This window comes from Bos javanicus, chromosome 8 (assembly GCF_032452875.1).
Source record: "Bos javanicus breed banteng chromosome 8, ARS-OSU_banteng_1.0, whole genome shotgun sequence".
NCBI classification, from domain to species: domain Eukaryota; kingdom Metazoa; phylum Chordata; class Mammalia; order Artiodactyla; family Bovidae; genus Bos; species Bos javanicus.
In genome coordinates this window covers 88,535,799-88,540,751 of record NC_083875.1, presented here as the reverse complement: position 1 = coordinate 88,540,751, position 4,953 = coordinate 88,535,799, and the positions used below count along the sequence as shown (strand labels likewise).

The following is a 4,953-nucleotide window of genomic DNA, read 5'->3' as shown; positions in this document are numbered from 1 at the left end:
TCCTCCACTCTTCTGTGTACTGGTTGATGGTCAAGTTGTTCCAGACATTCATCCAATTAATCTGGGCTTGTGAGAAAAACCAAACCACTTTTAAATTCTTGACTGCAAATTTCAAGTGAGTTCTCAGACTACTGAGCCATTCTTTGGCAAACCCTAGTATATGTGCTCTGCTGCTTTTATTTATTTATTTTTTAAACTTTAAAATATTTAAATTTATTTTAAGAATAATTTAATTCAACAATAAAATAAGAGTTTATTTATTACATTTATTACAATACCTAATAGCTCAAGTGGAGATCTTCACAAAACATGGAGATCTTCACAGAACATGGTCTTGTTCCACATACATTTGAGAAATTAACTGATTTATAAAACACATTCCTCAAGTCTTCACTTCTCCCATTTCTTTCAATATACAGCATCTTATCAGAATACTCAAGCTATCGATGTCTTTTAATTTATACTTGAAGTAATTTGTGTATAAGACCCTTTACTGCCCAGTTTTTCTAAGGCAAATTTATAAAACTAATCTTTTTTAAATTATCTATACTTTAAAGCATAGTATTATAAATACTTCCTAAATGTAGCATTTTCTTTGACTATGATTTTTAGTGAGTTGTGTTTCTTCTTTGATTTAATTTTTTTAACACTCACCTCAACCCTGATGAGATACAAAAAAGATAGCATATTACCCCTCTCCAAAAAGGGTTATAACCAGAAACTCTAAAGATACTGCTTAATTCAAGGTGACAGCAAAAAATCTGTTTCAAAAATGGATTCAGTAAGGTTTCTTTATACAAAAAAGAGGAGAGTGAAAATGTTGCTCAAAAATTTGAGTTTCCAATTTATCTTACCCAGGAAATACAAACTCTTCAATGAATCTTCTTTATCTTGTCTTGAACCTGCTTTCTGCTCCAAACCAATTGCTTATTTCTCCTCAAACATATTCTACATTTTTAAACTTTTGCTTTATATATTTTGAATGCTCACTCCCTCCGAAATTCTCTTATTCTTTAGCCTGCCTTTAAAAATTCCATTCTTTCTTCATGCCCATTTCAAAAACCACCTTTGCATAAAATCTTTATAGATCCTACACATTCCAATAATCCTTCATGGCACTTTATTAATGTATGAGATATTATGGTAGAGTTTATTCTGCAGTTATATAGTTACTTGTGAATTTATTGTAATAATGATAACAGGAATACCAGCCACAAGAGTTGAGACTTAATGAAAGCTTACTATATGCTAGGAATTAACGCTAGTAAAGTAATGCTCAAAATTCTCCAAGCCAGGCTTCAGCAATACGCGAACCATGAACTTCCTGATGTTCAAGCTGGTTTTAGAAAAGGCAGAGGAACCAGAGATCAAATTGCCAACATCTGCTGGATCATCGAAAAAGCAAGAGAGTTTCATAAAAAAATCTATTTCTGCTTTATTGACTATGCCAAAGCCTTTGACTGTGTGGATCACAATAAACTGTGGAAAGTTCTGAAAGAGATGGGAATACCAGACCACCTGACCTGCCTCTTGAGAAATCTGTATGCAGGTCAGGAAGCAACAGTTAGAACTGGACATGGAACAACAGACTGGTTCCAAATAGGAAAAGGAGTATGTAAAGGTTGTATATTGTCACCTTGCTTATTTAAATTATATGCAGAGTACATCATGAGAAATGCTGGGCTGGATGAAGCACAAGCTGGAATCAAGACTGCTGGGAGAAATACCAATCACCTCAGATATGCAGATGACACCACCCTTATGGCAGAAAGTGAAGAGGAACTAAAAAGCCTCTTGATGAAAGTGAAAGAGGAGAGTGAAAAAGTTGGCTTAAAGCTCAACATTTAGAAAATGAAGATCATGGCATCTGGTCCCATCACTTCATGGGAAATAGATGGGGAAACAGTGGAAACAGTGTCAGACTTTATTTTTCTGGGCTCCAAAATCACTGCAGATGGTGACTGCAGCCATGAAATTAAAAGACAGTTACTCCTTGGAAGGAAAGTTATGACCAGCCTAGATAGCATATTCAAAAGCAGAGACATTACTTTGCCAACAAAGTTTCATCTAGTCAAGGCTATGGTTTTTCCTGTGGTCATGTATGGATGTGAGAGTTGGACTCTGAAGAAGGCTGAGTGCCGAAGAATTGATGCTTTTGAACTGTGGTGTTGGGGAAGACTCTTGAGAGTCCCTTGGACTGCAAGGAGATCTAACCAGTCCATTCTGAAAGAGATCAGCCCTGGGAATTCTTTGGAAGGAACGATGCTAAAGCTGAAACTCCAGTACTTTGGCCACCTCATGCGAAGTGTTGACTCATTGGAAAAGACTCTGATGCTGGGAGGGATTGGGGGCAGGAGGAGAAGGGGACGACAGAGGATGAGATGGCTGGATGGCATCACTGACTCGATGGATGTGAGTCTGAGTGAACTCCGGGAGTTGGTGATTGACAGGGAGGCCTGGCGTGCTGCGATTCACGGGGCCGCAAAGAGTCGGACACGACTGAGTGACTGAACTGAACTGAACTGACTGATTTCTATTTTATATATGAGAACTGAGGTTTTGAATAAATGAATAACCTGCCATATCCAGGTCTGATTGATTCCAGAGGCTCAGTGAGCTCTTAACCACTCATTACAAAGTCATTTTCCACAGGTTATATGTTTTTCCTTACTTCTGCATTTCTGCAATGTGGAGAGCAGTAGCTTTCAAATAACAGAACTCAGTAAATAATTTATTACACTAAACTAGACTACAGTTAGAAAGGACAACTACTATTACAATTCATTCCAACAGGGTATCCAAACACTTCCATTCTAACAGAACAATATTCTCAAAGTTTATACTAACACCACTAATCAGGATTTAAGATTAAACAAATTAAATGTGAACATGAGGGAAAATAGCCTATCTATTGAAAACATGTGCATTTTTATCTTTAATATGTCTATATACAGTCTTTTTTATAGAGAAAAGGATATGTATTTCAATCATTTTATATATATATATATATACACACACACACACACATATAAGTATGTATACACACATGTGTGCAAACACATGCACAAATGCATGCACATATAAAACTGACTGGGCATGATAAAACAAAAATTAAATTTATAAGCAGTGAAAAAATAATACAGAAATAAATTAAGAGATTACATACCTAAGAGGACAGCAAACCTGATTTTGGGATTGTATCTTATCTCCATGTGGATGTGCTCCTCTGACTGGTATACAGAGCAGGATCTTGCTGAATGGACCCACTAGAGTAGGCAACTATTTACCAATCCAGTCATATTCATAATCAAACATATATCCTTTTCCATCAAACAAGTCAGTAAAAAGGCTTCTTAGGTAGTCATAATCTGGTTTTTCAAAAAAAATCTAGCCTTCTTACATAACAAAGATACATTGCTATTTCTTCTGGAAAATTTTCACATTACACTTCTATTGGTGTGGCTCGTTTCGTATCTCCAATTTTCTGGTATCGCTTTTTTAATGTGTCAGCTTTTAAACCTTGCCAAGGAAGACTGCCTCTCAGAAAATACATGAACATGTGACCTAAAGCTTCTAAGTCATCTCTTCTACTTTGTTCTTTCCCTAAATGTGTGTTTGTGCTCATATATCTAGCTGTTCCTATAAGGCTCTTGTGCTCTTTGTATGGTATGTGTTTCTTTGTCTCTGGATCAATATATTCCTTTGCCAAACCAAAATCTATAATATGAATAACTTGCTGGGTTTTGTTTCCCAGACAGCCTATTAAACAGTTCTCAGGTTTTACATCTCTGTATATCAAGTTCTTTGAATGGACATATTGCATGTGAGAAATCAGTTAGATAACTATCATGAGAACCATTTTAAGAGAAAATGTTCTGTCACACAAATCAAACAAATCTTGCAAAATAGGTCCCAGCAGTTCCATCACCATAGTGCTGTATTTACCACAAGGGCCAAAATAATAAACTTGAGGTATGCCATCTCCAGATCCTAACTGCTTGTAGAAATTGGAATACAGTCAAATGTAGCTGTGATGCTCTGGATTTCATGAGCTCCAATTTAATGGCCATATATTCATTTGTATACAAATTTTTCCCTAATTGTAGTTCTCCAAAATTCCCATATCCAGTTTTTTTTTTCCCCAATTCTAAAGTTAGATCCAACTATTAAAATTCCAGAGGACGAAGAACCAGTTCCTTGAGTGTTAATGCTCTGCTGCTTTTGAAGTGACTTTCCATACCTCTAGGTTTCTGAGTTCTCAGACATCACCTTCACCTGCCCCTCCTCATTTTAGGCTCATGATCTTGCCTTTTCACCTACAAGTAACTCCCTCAACTCACTTGTCTTTTGGCTGCTCTAACCCTCAACTTCTCCTGAGAGGCTTTTCTCAAGCAATTGCTTCCTTTCCCCCCCACATTATCAATTTACCTTCCTCTGCTGGTTAGATACCATCCATCTTAACAACAAACTCTCTCTTAACCTTCCTTTCTCTGCAGTTGCTGCCAACTATCTGGTGTCTTGACCTGCATGCTGGGGGCATCTGGAGAAAAAAAAAAAAAACAGAACTCTGATTTTCACCTCTCCTCACCTTTTCTTTTCCCAACCTTCTCATCTCGGCCTTCCCATCCACATCATCATACACTTCCTGGACTAAATCAGAAGCTTGACATCACCTGTGTTTCCTACATTTGCCTCAACCACCATCCATTTCATCAGTATGTCTTCTCAATTCTCTGTCCAAATTATGTCCCAATTCTTCCACATTGTCTCCATTTTCACATTCACATCCAAGTCAACAGTGCCTCTTGGACTGTAGCAATTAGTGTTTCCACTTCTCTCTCTGCTTTTTCTGTTGCTTCTTACCTTTTCATTCAAAACACTGCAACTAGGGAAAGGTATGTTAAGGATCAAGTGACTGGTGTAGATAAGGTGTACAGAATGGGTATACATAGG

General features: G+C 37.0%; 1 pseudogene; it reads right to left on the bottom strand.

Moving 5' to 3' along the window:
- Positions 1 to 3,268: 3,268 nt before the first annotated feature.
- Positions 3,269 to 4,174, bottom strand: LOC133253442 (casein kinase I-like; annotated as a pseudogene).
- Between the last annotated feature and the right edge of the window lie 779 nt (positions 4,175 to 4,953).